The following is a 15,243-nucleotide window of genomic DNA, read 5'->3' on the forward strand; positions in this document are numbered from 1 at the left end:
AATTCATCAACATACAGATGGAGGCCATAGGAGTGTTTGAAACATCTAAGGAAGAGAATGTAGAATGAGAAATTAAGGAAGCTTATGAAAAGATCCTCCAAAACTGACATTTAAAAATCAGTGGATCAATGGTTCCTAAAAGTGAATGAATATAAAAGGAATGAGGGTTCCTTGGAGAAGTGGCCAATTCTACAAAATGTACGAATTGTACAAGGTGACCTGGAGTACTTTGTAATGCCATAGCAAGGACAAGCTCAAAAAGGACCCCCAAATGATGGAAATATGTCAAAGCCAATTGAAAGGGCCCAGTAGCTAAAGCTGGAAATTTGGGCAACAAAATAAATACAGTAGTATTGTGTTAAAACCCAAAATATAAAATAATATCTATGAGTCCATCCTAATATAATCAATGACTGAATGTATGAAACTCAGATTTATGTTTTATTACTCCCTAAAATTACATTTTCTTCTTACGTGGTTTCTCCTTATGCTCAAGTTTCTTAAGTAGGATTTCTGGATAAGGTTATTTTTGAAATGAGGAAACTCAGGGTTAGAAAGATTTTTCAAGTGTCACAGAAAAAAAGTGTAAGTTTGGTTAGAACTCACAGTCAAGGTTTCTCAAGATTTTTGTCTAGACTATTAAGTAGGGTAGGTTTTTCTTAATACATGTCTCACTGGAAAAGTTCTATTCATGGTAGCAAATTTATGTAGTCTACTGATGCCACAGAGCTTCAAATTTTATTTACTCTAACCTCCTAGAAGAGAGAGGTAAATCTGTTGGTGGAGTGGTTTCCTATAGCATTTTGTATTTTTATTTCAAAAGATGATAGAATTACAGAAGGGCAGGTTATGAGCCTCTTTTAGACTAAATACATTAAGAGCTACTGGTGGCTGCCCTTTGATCATTTTAATGGCAGCCTTCATGCAGACACAGATCTGATCACCAGTGCTTGCTGTTGGCAAGTAAAATTTTGTGAAATAATAGCATTCATATAGAGAAAGGTAAGAGTCTGAAGAGAACAATTGACATATGTGGAACTAATGAGCAAGTTTTCTGTCTCAATCAGGATTTTGATGGTTCTGAATAGGATCTCTTGCATTTTATTCAATCAGATAATAATACATTTTAAATTAAATCTAAGTACTTTTTATCCCTCTTAATAAAATGATCTGGGTGCCCAGTCATCAACTTACATAGTAGGTGCCCAATAAATATCTATTGAAAGGTCACAGTCATATGGGATTAACACCCACCCTAATGATCTCAACTTAATCGTCTGCCAAGACCCTACATTCAAATAAAGTTACATTCACAGATACTGGGGGTTAGGACTTCAGAATTTTGGGGGTTACAATTCAACTCATAATAGACAGGCACTCCCTTAAGCTGAAGTTATCATCTCCACTAGATTCCTTCTTTCAGCATCTATTCTTCCTGTCTTCTGTTTTAATGAGGGCACACCCAGCTGCCTACTAAAGACTAATCCATTCAGGTGTGCTCTTGGTCCCATCCCTGATTATTCCATTGATTAAACCTCCACTCTCTTAACTTTTCCATAGTTGCCTTTTTATTAGATAGTTCTCACACAGCTTCTCATCCATCCTGAGTTTCCACTGAAACTATCCTTGTTCATGTCATGAATGACCATGTTACTACATCAAAAGAACAATGGGAAGGAAGGAATGAAATGAATCTGGTAAGGCTGAGTTATTTATATTCATCTACATTATTAACACAAAGTATTGGTCTTCCTTGTTAGTAGTAAATGTATGTCTATCTTTTCTCCAGGAGATAAAACTAGAGTTTGTTTATAGGCCAGCACAATTAAGTATGGTAGCCACTAGCTACATGTGGTTAATAAAAATTTAAAAATCAGTTTTCCAGTCACAACTGCTATGTTTCAAGGGCTAAGTAGCTCCAAGGGCTAGTGGTTACCATACTGGACCACACAGATGTCAGGCACTTCCATTATTGCTGGTAGTTCTGTTGGACAAGGCTATTCTAGGTTATGCTCAACCATTAAAAATTTTCTTTATATAGCAAATGAAAGGGAATTTTAATGAAGCTATGTCAACAGAATTACTCACTGACAATGAGCTGTTTTTTTAATTTTTTAAAAATGTTAAGCTCCTATTGCTGAGGCTGTAGATGTTTGCACATAAAACCAATCTTTAGATATAGAAAAATTTTGTTTAATTTCCCCAATTTACATTATGTCTACTTACACTTGCTAAAAATTTTCTCTTTTATCTAGTCAGCTTCATCCTAGAAGCATCTTTCTGTAGCGAATACCTCTCAAATTCTGCTGCCACTCACCCACCTCAGGGGGCCAACAATTGCAGAAGAGGTTGAGCTCTTTAAATATCATGGAACCTAGAATCTGAGTTTATGGGGCCCATTCTGAAGTTTCTTAGGCAAAGACTTTATTCCTACTTGTAGGTATCAATAAGCAGCGTGCTTCTCACCAGATCCTGGCACTTTCGCCACCTAGACAGACACTGTCTGCCTTGTCCAAGATTACATCTCCCTTATTTTCTTTCTCATATAGAGAAAAAGATACAGTTGTAATATTAAAACCACTTTATGATCAAATTCTCTGTTCATAAAAGAAAACAAAATCCAAAATCCTTCTGAATTAATCTGGAGAAGAGTTCATGTTTTATAGCTGACATGTTTTTGTCTTTCCTCTTCCCAAATTTTCAGCATGAGATTATTCATACTAAATGAATGATGAGAAACAATTTTAGTTCATTTGTATACTTTACATTTTGTTTGGGCCAAATAAAACAAGCATTTTTCAAGGGTTAAAAAAGCAAAGAAATTAAAATCAGTTTGCATTGTAAACAACTAGTAATTAAAAAAACTTCTTTGAATTATTTGTATTTTTTAAAAAAATGTTGAAATAATCTTTCAGCTATTCACATTCATGGTGTCTTTCCAGAAAGCAGCACTAAGAAAAGTTAATGAATTTAAGATGCCTCTATCTTTAGTTGGAATAATGTTATTGTGTTGCCAGATTTATATTCCAGTTTGATTTAGAGACAACCTTAAATGAATATTGATATGGTCACTGATTTTGCCAGTTATTTGTTAAAATTACTTTCCTTTTGGGACCTGAGCTTATTTCCTGCACAAGTCCCCAAGTGAAATTAGGGAAAGAGTGAATGTGTTATTTTTTTCATTCCAAATATGTCTCTTTGCTTATATAAACAGGAGTTGGGTCTTCATGCATGGACATTGATTTCCCAGGATACTCTTTCCAATGCTCCACCTGCCTTAGTGAAAAAGTGGAAAGATGAAATCAGAGACTTGTTTTGCTTTTTACTGGATGTTCAGCCTTGGATAAACTATTTAATTTCTCTGAGTTTCATTTATTTAGTCTCTAAAATAGGGACAGTATATTTACTTTGCAGGCCTAGTGAGAAGGTTGTATATAATAAATATTACACAGCTGAACAGCATCTGGCCAATAGTATATGCTTGGTAAGGGAATGTTACTATTCTTAAAGAGATTAACTACAGTGGCACTGAGCCTATAGTTGTATAAAAGATTAAATTTTTTCCACAAATGTTACTTTTTAGAAATTAAAATGCTTTCATAATGGTGGCAGGAAAAATGGTTGAGGCACACAGAAACATCATTTTTCTTTGTCCCTTTCCAAGTATCTGAAGCTAATATTTTAAGGTAAGAAGAATAATTAGTGACTGGGTGCATTAGAGTGCTATCTACAGATCTATTGTGGAAAATGCCAATTTTTAAAACTTTAAATAAGATCTTGTGTAGTGATTACAATTATTCTTAGATGAAAATATTGACTGATTTTTGGTCGTGGCTGACAAATGAAATTGGGGCACATTAATAAAAGTTGACCACTGAGGGATGAATCAGAAGTACAGGAATGTTACTTAAAAGAAGTGATTAAAGTTAATGAGCAAAATATAAAAAGGATACTAAATAATGTATTTATTATCTTTAAACTTTCAGATACTAGCTTTTAGCGATGTTATAGCTCTTTGAAAAACACATTCAAATACGGGTAAGCAATTTTGAAACACCTGTACTTGTATACTGGAACCAGGAAGTGGTCTCTTATCAGACACCTAGTATGCTGGTACCTTTATCTTGGACTTTGTACCATCCAGAACTGAGAGAACTAAATTTCTATTGTTTATAAGCCACCCGGTCTATGGTATTCTGTTATAAAAGCCCAAACAGATTGACCCTAGTTATGTAGATGCTCCTTCAAATTTTTTTCTAGGTGATAACTTTTAAATAAAAATAAAAATAAAATAAATACTTCATATTGTACCCTGTTTTGACATTATTTTAAATATTCATTTTAAATAAGATAATCTAAATTTACTTTGAAGAAGAACAGGAAGGAATCCAACTGTGCTGTTGAAGTAAATAATGAATTTAACTCATGAAAATTAATCAAACACATAAAATGCTAGGTATTTGATATGGCAGAGTAAACAAGACAGTTGGTCCCTTTCCTCATGCAGCTTCCATTATAATTGAGAACAAGGCTTTGAAAAACCCATTACAATTCAGGTAAGTGTTGTGGGTGAGAAAGGCTGGATGTCAAGGAGCTCAACTGGAAGTGGGGATGAGGGCAGATGTCAGCCAGTCTACAGAAGCCATCATTAAGGAAATAAGTAATGACAATTAGTTTAGGGATGATAGGTATTAACTAGGTCAGGGATTCTCACTAGGGCTATTTTGGGGATTTTTAGGAGTGTGTTGGGTTGTTACCGTAATGGGGATTGCTACTGACATTAAGGTGTGGGTCCAAGGATGAACGATGTGCTGCACTGTCTAGGATGGTTCCAGATGACAAAGAATTAACTCCTTTTCTATATAAGCTTCTTATTCCACACTAGACATTTTTACAGAGGTTGTACAGGTTGCCTTCAAGAGCACCATTCTACTGCATCTTTTCTACTCTGATAACCTGTAATTTGTCATGATTTGTAATTATCTCTCTTTTACTTGATTGTTTAGCTCTTCTTTCGTCATATATAAACCAGTCCACTCTGTTATGACTTACCGTAACACAGGTTTTATATACTTGAGAGTCTTCCCTTACCTTTGCACTTTCACTTTCCATGCTCCCCCTTACAAGTGGCCTTTCAAGTCCAAGTGTCCTCATCAGTGCAGGAGCAAATATCAGATCAGGCCATGATGGCTCCAGTGCAGTCATGCTCATGCATTTACATATAGAAAATATGTTATATTTTATTGTAGATGACTTTCCTGTTTCTTTGTCATGTTAGGCCTACTATATTGAATTTTAAAAATTCATATATGAGGATATATATGATCTATGACTTTTGTCCCAGGACAGCAATGAGGATATTATAAAATACTTGTTATATAAAAAAGAAGATTAGATCTGATAGAGTTTGGACTTGTCCCTATAATCAGGGGTGCTTCTAAGATTTTGTGTGTGAGAGCCAGGGCTGCTGAATACCTTGCCATACATGGGATAGTTCTACACATTAAAGAAAAATCCTATACTCCACACAGATTAAAGAATTTCATTGGACATTCATGTAAGCTCTATGGTTTCTGTGCAAGAATATCACACCTTCTTGGTCTTCTACAGTTATTGTGCTCTTTTGTTAATAATACACAATTAAGTTTGATGTTATAACTTACTCTACCACTAGATTTTATTCTTAGGCCTGCTGGTGCCTATGTCTTCTCATTTTTTCAGTCTTCAGTGTGCAGAATGGCTTTTGATTTTCTTCTCTTAAATTCAAACTTACTAATTAAAGTTAAGTTTAAGTATCTGAAAGAACTTCATTATGTCTTCTGGTAGACATGCACAGGCATTTGTCTATATTGAAATATGTATTTTAAGTTATTTCTTTTATTTGTAATTTATATTAATGTCCTTTTTAACCAATATATTTTTGAAATAAAAATGAAATATACATTTTATTGTATAAATATCTCAGTATCCTGGGTTATGAACCAAAGGGCCCCAGGATCTTCAGTGAATACTTTGGAACCTCAAGTGAGAAAAACAGTAAGTTGTTCCCTTTGCCTGAATTCAAAGAACTGAAAAAGTCAACTTCTACAAACGATTCAGTTAAGTTCTAAAGTTATACACCTGGATCCAGAGCTTCCCTTTGTCTGACTTAGGTTAACTGAGGCCCACTCTTAACTGTGTCTCACTGATGAATAAAGGTCATGTCTACCCACCACTTATAACTCAATTTACAGTGATTCCTGACCCCAGGAAATTTTGATGTCTGCCGCATATGACTACCCTGCTAAGAGGGAAAACATCTTAACAGTGTCCACTTGGACAGAATTCTAGTTACTAATCTTTAGCTTAGTGAAGCAGGAAGTATGTGTATGTATAAATATACAATATGCTGGAAGAAACCTCATTTCATTTGCCTTGTGGAGCAAAGTTAGATTTGGAAAGGGCCTTTCGACTGTGTTCATATTATCTCCAAATTCTACAGATGAGAAGCCCGAGGCTCACCAAGGAAACCAGTTTTCCTGAAGTGCCTAGTTTTTCTGATTCCAAAATTCCTTTTCTTTTTATCACAGCTACTTGAAGCAGATATCACTTTAGAAAATGACTACATAGATATAAATTACTTTTTCAGGTAAAATCTCTTACGTAATTTGGAAAGTACTTCATGCTCATTGAAGAAAGCTTTGAAAGTTTAGGAAGTACCTATAAATAAAAGGAGTAACTGGTTCCTTTCAGGCTCTCACCCAGTTATTAATATTTTGGCATATTTTCTCAGGTTTCATATATATCAATCTTTGGATGAATATATTCATTTACTCATTTATTGATGATGTGCCAGGCATATTATCGAGGTATTGTAGGTGTGGGGAAGAAAGTCGAGATAAGACAGTTAATGGAACTTAACCTGAATTAAAGAACAATCAACAAATAACCAGCTTATGTCATAGTTCCAGGTGGAGATTAGCATGGTTAGAAAAATAAAACATTAAGTAAGGTAATATGATAGAGAGCTACGAGCAGCAGGCCGGGAGTGTGGGCAAGAATAGATTCAAGGAGAGAAAATAGGCCTCTTTGACAGCAGGAAACATGTAATCTGTGGCCTTGTTGGGAAACGAGTGTTTTCACTCATTTGTGGCGTGAAAAGCAAAACTGAAGGAACAAAACAGCCGCAGACTCACAGACTCCAAGGAGGGACTAGCGGTCACCAAGGGGAAGGGGGTGGGGATAGGGGATGGGGAGAGAGGGAGAAGAGGAATAAAGAGTATTATGATTAGCATACATAATGTACGGGGGCACAGGAAAGGCAGTATAGCACCGAGAAGAAGTATATTATCTTACTATGCTGATTCACAGTGACTGCAATGGGATGGCAGGGGGACTTGATAATATGGGTGAATATAGTAACCGCAATGTTGCTCATGTGAAACTTTCATAGGATTGTGTATCAATGATACCTTAATAAAATATATATAAATAAATAAATATATATATACACACACACACACACACACACACACACATACTAGGGAAGTCTATGATAAAGAGATTATACCCTAAAGTGAGATTTAACCTTTGTAAAAAAAAAAATATGTATGTGTGTATATATACACACTCCTGGCTTATTTCACTGAGCATAATACCCTCTATCTCCATCCAGGTTGTTGCAAATGGTAGAATTTGTTTTCTTCTTATGGATGTATAATATTCCGTTGTATATATGTACCACTTCTTTATCCATTCATCTAGTATGTATATATATTAATAAATACATGCCTATTTGTACTAGAAAAACAACTCCAGAAACCTATTTTCATTTAAACAGTAGATGTCTAAAAATTCGCATCTTACGGAAAGACAATACTTTCATTAATTTTGCCCTGTTATCCACCTTCTGTCATTTTGTTGAATCCTCTTATCCTGGTGCTGAACTTCTAAGGCACTCTGATCATTCTCTAGGAAAATTCCTCCATGGTCTCTCTCTTGAGACCCATCTTCAGCCTCGTGAGAGAGATGGCTCTCCCAATACCCACCTTCTGCAGCAGCATTTCTTACTCTGCCCAGGCAGTGTTCCTCCTGTGTGTATTTGAATGTGCATGTGTTTATGGAGAGAACTAGTAATGCATTTATTACTTAAATAGCAAAATTACTTAATAGATCCATACTTCACATATCAATACAACGTTTTCATTGAAATTTCATAACTGGTTTTGATGAATATTTATCCACTTATAAGGCTATGTAGTACTCCTTCCCAATTTCAGGATTCTCCTTTCATTGACATTTTAGTATTTGCAGCTTTATTTCTAAATATCTTTTCCGCAGCTCTAAGATTCTCAGTTTTAATATGTACTAATGATAACTGAAAAAAGGGATATTGAGACTTGGAAGACAAAAAGGAATTGAAGTGTTTGGCAGAGCAAATGTGAGGTTTTTGTAATGAAATCTTGCAAGAGATAAAGATGCTATGAGGAGAGAATGGAGACCCAAGCCTCCAGCCTGTGATCTTGCAGCAGCTAGAAGAGCTGCCAACCTGTGCTCTGAGGTGTCCTCGCTGAGAACTAGAGACAGGCAGGGTTAACCATTTAAATTCCCAAATACAAAATGTATTGAACTTTGGATAGAGATGTAGGAACGGAAAGAAGGGGATATTATAATCAATGAAACTTAATTAATTGCAAACATGTAATTAAAATGTGACCAAAATGTTCAGATAATTTTTGGAAGTACAAGGAATGACAAATAGAAGTTTATTGTGCAGTCTATATTGTTCTTGTTTTAAGATGTATGCAGTTATTCAGCTGGGTGGTGGTATTGCTTTAGAGAACTGAAAAATGCATATGAAGGCTTTTATAATTTCCTGTGTGATCTTGTTCCCTACCTCTCTATCCCCCAAAACACCTTCCATTTTCTAAATACCAATTTTCTACCACAGAAATTCTTAGGATCCTAACTCTTAGGTTTGGGAATAAGCAATTATCTATATAGCCTATTAAAGTAGTCACAAAAGTGTATCATATTCTAAAATTCAGCTAAAAGCCAGATAGATATTTGGAATTAAAAGCATGGCTATATATAAGATGGCAAATCAAGTCTCTGGTCAGCCTGAAAATGCTCATTTAACATCCACTGAGCAAATAGTATACCTTTTAAAAATAAATTAGAATCGGAAGGAAGAGGAAGAAGAGAGAGACTATTTAGTTTCCTGATCCTGTCATAGGTCCCTAGGAAAAATGAAACACAAGTTCTTTCAAGCATTTTCCTGCCTTCTTCTGTACTCCTCTCTCATTTAGTATTGCTCATTCCAGGTGCTCTGATCTTAATTCATCTTGTGTTCTTCTCTGGGGTGTTCTACCGAGGGCCGCCTCCTGCCCCACAGAGAGCCATAAATTGTGGTCGAGAATTGGCTTCCTATTTTCTATTTCCCCTCCTCCTCCTCTTGCAAAACTTGACTTACAGCTGCAAGAAAGTTTGACTGGATGATAAAGACTCAACTCTTTCAAAGGGTTTTGTATTTTAAAAGGAAAATGTTTGATAACTCAAATGCATATATATTTAGTGGAAATATAGATCAATGAGACAGTATACATAAAGCACTGAACATGGTGCCTTCTAAATGTTAATTCTCATCCAATTACTATTAAAGTATTAAATCAAATAGAGTGAAAAAATGTAAAAATTGCCGTGTTGGGAAGATATTGTGATGCATGGAGATGGTGCCATACTAGACCTTGTAAGGAGCATGGAATCAGGGAGGAAAAATGGCTGTGTGCAGAGAAGGTGTGGCTCAGGTCATTTGAATAGGGTAGTTTTCAATTTCTTGGGAAGATAGCACTCATAATCTCTGTTTCTACTTTCCTTAAAGAAATAAAGCCACGGATTAGATAGCTGCCTTGATGTTTCTGACAAAATGCTTATTTCTTTGTATTTTGGAGGATAATGCTACAATATTAATTGGGGGTTCTAGAGCCCTGTTATTCTTCCACATTTTACTTATTCCTAGAAGTGTACTGCAAGTTTTAAACTTCTTCCACTCTTATTGGAACCCATAGAAGTTTAAATTCCATACGGCCTGGAACTCTTTGATAGGTTTTAAATGGAGATGGAAGGAGTCACTTTTATGAGTTATACCTAAGTTGGAAATGTTTTATATAGTTTGTTTTTATGGCTTTGTTTGTTTTCTTATGCACATCAAAAAATATCTGGATGCCCAAGAAAATTGTAACATGTAAACTGAAACCTAATTTATGAAAAAATATGTGAATTCAGGGAACCAGTGATACACATATTTTCACACTATGTGAAATATGAAGGGCTATCTTTTTTCTTTTACTCATGATTCTGCTTCCCTACCTCTTTAGAGGATACTCCAGTGTCTCTGGATAAGTTGCGTTTTCTTCTCTACAAGTATTTTTTATGGATCTTAAGATGGTTTAAATGTATTATTAATAAGTAGCACAATTCAATATTTATGTGTCCTCCACATTATACAAGTCAGAGTGCATATTCTTTTGCATTTTCAGTTTTATAGGAAACAATTTTAATTTTTCCACTTCCTTATCCTCTCTCAATTGCCCATTGAAAGTTTGGCCATTCTATTAAGCTTCATTCAATTTTCTATTATAAATTTCACTCTTCTTCAAAACCCTTCCTCTAAAGTCCATCATTTCTGATGTATTGCTCTTTCTACAGACACTCATCAATATTTGAAAACTGCTATATTATGAATTTTGGCTGCCTGATCTCTCCAACTTAGATATTGCATCTGGTCTATTTCTTGTTATAATTGCATCTGCCCCTTTTGACTTTTCAACAGTCTGGGAAAGGAGAAATCTTGTATTAGTTTCATAAAAACTGCTTTATTTATTTATTTTTTTCTCATTAATAAGGAGATACCTCCAAACCACACAATCATTTCTATGGACTTTTAAATAAGGAAACACTTTTTTAGAATGCTGGGTGATTTTTGATAGCATATATAATAAACATCTGGAAGTTAATCTGGTGAAATTTAGAGAGTTGTTCAGCAGATTAATAGCTTGTTTTTATTCTTGGGTGGTAATAGTGTTGGTGGGGAGAATCCTACTTTTCTTGTATTATGTAAGCTACATATGTAATATACATACTGTATAAATGTATATATATATATGTACAATAATGTACTATAGTAATGTGTGTATATATTTCTAAATAGCAATCTTTTTCTCTGAAATATTTAAAAATAACTATTAATATATGTTCACTATAGTAAAAGTGAGGAATAGAGAAAAATAGAACTCATAAAAAGGAAAGTACCATTTTCTTTCCAAATAATAGTAAAATTTTAAAGTTTAATCTTCCGATGTTTTATGGGCATATATAAATATTTTTCTTTCAAAATTAAATCACATTGTAAAAGAGCAGTCTTCTTTAATTCAGAGGTCTGTCATTATTTAAATTTGTAGCACAGATGTCTAAATATCTTAAGATGGAAATGACACCAAATAAGTCAATGATGAACTTGATTAGGGACTAAGTATATGGTGTTAATATGAGGTTAGAACCTATGCTAATTCCATTATGCTTCAAGGTGTTAAAAAAGAAGCCTCATCATTTACTGGAGTCTTTGGTCTTGATGTAATCTGAAGTGAAACAGAATACCTAGGAAAGGTGAGATATATAAAGATGGATATGTGTCCATATGTCTGGCTATGCAGGCTTGAACTAAATCCTTTGAAATTGGCATGTGGGAAAGCCTATGCTGGCAATAATGTCACAAAAGAAGGTATTGGGGCAATGTATTGGATCAATAGATTTGTTGTGTTTCACTTTAATTTAAAAGGACATGCTTGCTAACCTCCTCTGTTCAGTGTAAACAATCTTATATATACCTCTTATTAATATTGGAATTACTTAGTTCTGAAGAACAACTTGTTCACACATAACATTCTTTGTGGCAGTCTAAATTGATTTTTATCATTTGCTTAGATTCTACTGATTACGGAAATTGTGCAACTTCATAAAAGATGAAGATTCTTTTTCCATTAAAGATGCATTATTTGCAGCACTGAGGAAATGAACATAATCAAGCATATCTGATGCCTATAAATCCATTTTCTATAATAACATAAATAACTATATGTATTTTTGTTTTCATGGTTGTTCAGTCTTATAGGCTTGTCAAGGCTTATTATATCATTTGAGCAAATTCATCTTTATGCCACTTATTAATTCTTAAGGGCTGTGTAAGAAAAATTCTCTCCTATTAGCAGAGTTAACCAATTCTTTTACTGAATAAGAATGGGGCTATTATGAGGCAAAATCCAGTTTTAAAATTCCAGCTCTACATAATTCTACATAGTTGTGGTTAAATATCTCATGATAACTTTATAGATATAAGCCTTAGGTGATGACTGACTGACATGAACTCAATTTCCACATGGCATTTACCTTCTGATAGTCCATCTTTACAAATGGCAGGGTTTCTAAAAGATAGTGCATAGCTCAATGTAGATTAGCTACTGGAATGTTTCAGCTGAAATGCTGCTGATAAATTTGGAAGCTGAGGACATAATTGTAAGAGATACAGCATAAAGTTAGAAAGTATCAACAAATAACAAATGCACCAAATTAATGGTGAAATTAGAAAATTGTTTAGACAAAAATGAATTCATTGAAATATAAAATTAACCATTCCTTTTTGTTTTAATGTTTGAAAGTTAGGAAATATTGTTTTAATATCTGCAAGAAAGAAATGGACTTTGTTGCTAATGTAGTTCTACCTTTTTCAACTTCAATGGAATTCAGCTTTCAAGAGACTTCTAATTATTAAGAGCTGTAAGAACCTCCAATGGGCATATCTTTCCTGTCTGTTCATAAAGGTTGTTAAATTTACATTCACTTCTGAGCTTCTGTCCTGTGTACTTCCTGAGTACTTTCTAGTTGTCAGCTCAGGGCAGATTTCATATCCGCAGACCTTGCCTTTAATAAAGTATATCTGGATCCTTAGGTTAGACAATTGGTTTTTGCAATCTTAAAAGATGTCTGGAAGAAGAGGACTCTTTAAGGGAAGGGTTAGGAAAATGTCTTATGCTTCCATAGTTTTTAAAGTTGTAGACAAGATAGGTAAGATCTATTTGAGATTGTATCATTAATAGGTGTTGTTTATTAGGTATACTATGTGCCCAGTAGTTCTAGAAGTAATATGGTGAGGTAAATAATTTATAGAAAAGGAGACTGATGCTCAGAGTGGTTAAGTGCTCTCTTCATGGTTTGACATAGCTGGATTGGGATCAAATCCAGGTTGAATTGAGTCCAGAGCCCACATGTGTTTCTATGCTACCTCCATTCATGAAGTGAGGAGGTATGCAAATTAGATAGTAAATGCCTGGGAGAGAGGTAATGATGCATATTATCACAATAAAACAGGCTTCCTTTTTGAAGGCTAGATTGACCATGAATGTGCATACACCATCAGAGGTGTTGTTAAATAAAAGCATGGGTTTGTATTTATGCATGAAGAAGATCCTTGGAGACCAACACATCTGCCAGACAGACTTTGGTTCATGAGTCAATGCTGATTCTATTCTGAGGTAGGGACAGACAGCATACTGTGACAGTGTGACACCCAGATTGTGTTTCATTCTAGAAAATGTGGCCTAATTTGTCTAATTTCCCTGATACTTCCCAACTTATTTCTGTAAAGTGGCTTTGTGTGACAGATAATACAGACACCAATGCTTTGAAAATATCAGTGTGAAAAACTCCTTTCTTCAGATTTTTCATCCACCAAAAGTTTTATTACTTTAATCATGCAATTGCACAATAGAAAAATCTTCTATAGAAATGGATAGAACTGTTTAGAAATAGACAAGCTATTTTTTTAAAAATGTGAGACAGAGGCTAAGACAGTTTCAAAAAAGCAGTTGACTCACTGGTTCACCTTCCAATAATCACACAGTCAGCATCTAGCTCTGCTACGCAGACAGAGAGCACAGTTCATCTTGATACTAGTCCTGCCTTGAAACTTGTTCTTGTGCTTTGAGATGAGGCTTATTGGTCAGACAGCGGTTCTGTTAAATGAATTCAATTTGTTTCTCACTTTACAGGCCTCACCCAATTCCATTCTCCACAGAGAGGGAATTCTGGTAGGGCCACTTTTGTAGCTTCACCAAAGTCCCTGCAGGAGAAATTTCCATTCCTAGAATGAGGAAGAAAGTCAAGACGACAGTGTTCAGTTTTATGCAGAAAAGGTTAATGGCTGTGCATTTGCTTTCATGGGGAACAGATCCCATCACTGAGTACATAGCAAGATGATAGGGTGAGTGGAGCCTCTATCCTCTCTTGTGTGTATCTGGAATATGAATCAGATTTGATATATCTTTTTAACAAAGAATGATTTTTAAGTAATTTACTCAAATTCTCTGTAAGTATTGATTAACTTAGAAACCACCTGCCCAGAATGCTTACAGCTTTAGTTATATTCCAAATAAGATAAGTTTGAAGCCAAAAGAATCAGTTACTGTTGTTAATGCAACAGAACTTTTAGGGACACAGGCACTTCCCTGTAAATTATATATGACTACTGTCCTCCACTAATAAAAGATACATTTGTTGGAACCTTTAATTTCTATGTTTATTTTTCTACTTCATTCTGATTTGGAGTCTTCACCTATCAGAGGTCAAATTGAATTTAGTTGAAGTTTTCCTTTAGTAGCAAGATTCCTATAAAAAATAGCAAATAGATATGTGGGTGTTGAATATACAGTTTTCTTTTGCCTAAATACTTATTACTTATCTGCCTCAGATTCCCAAACTGGGTGCCTAGGTAACTGCAGGAAATTTTTAGGGGGTACCTCAGGATATTTTAAATCTTTGAAGGAAACAGCAATACTCAACATCTTTTGACTACTGGAACAAGGTAGTTCAGTTTCAACTTTGGATTGTACTATATAGTCTTTTAAATTATGTCATATTTTTGAAAATCATTGGTTCTATGATAAAAAATAAACACCTTGAGGAAATCAATGTGGGGCAGTTTCAGAGGAGGTCATTGAAAAAATGTGACCACCAGTTGACTTGTGAGCTGGACCTGGGCAATTGGAAGCTCCTCTTTCCCTCACTTGTCCTTGGAATGTACATTTGGCCCACCATTCCCACACCAAGAGCTGTTTTAAGGGTATAGTCTTGAGAGAGAGAGAAATGTGCTGTTAAGACCATCCAGACAGTATATGTAACTGAACCTAGTTAAGGCCTTAGAATAAATTCTTA

General features: G+C 34.8%; 1 long non-coding RNA gene across 1 annotated transcript in view; it reads left to right on the forward strand.

Moving 5' to 3' along the window:
• LOC140843525 (uncharacterized) overlaps positions 1 to 15,243 on the forward strand; it is a 617,732-nt gene that overhangs the window by 39,746 nt on the left and 562,743 nt on the right. The gene's annotated exons all lie outside the window — the stretch shown is intronic.

Source organism: Manis javanica, chromosome 1 (assembly GCF_040802235.1).
Source record: "Manis javanica isolate MJ-LG chromosome 1, MJ_LKY, whole genome shotgun sequence".
NCBI lineage: Eukaryota > Metazoa > Chordata > Mammalia > Pholidota > Manidae > Manis > Manis javanica.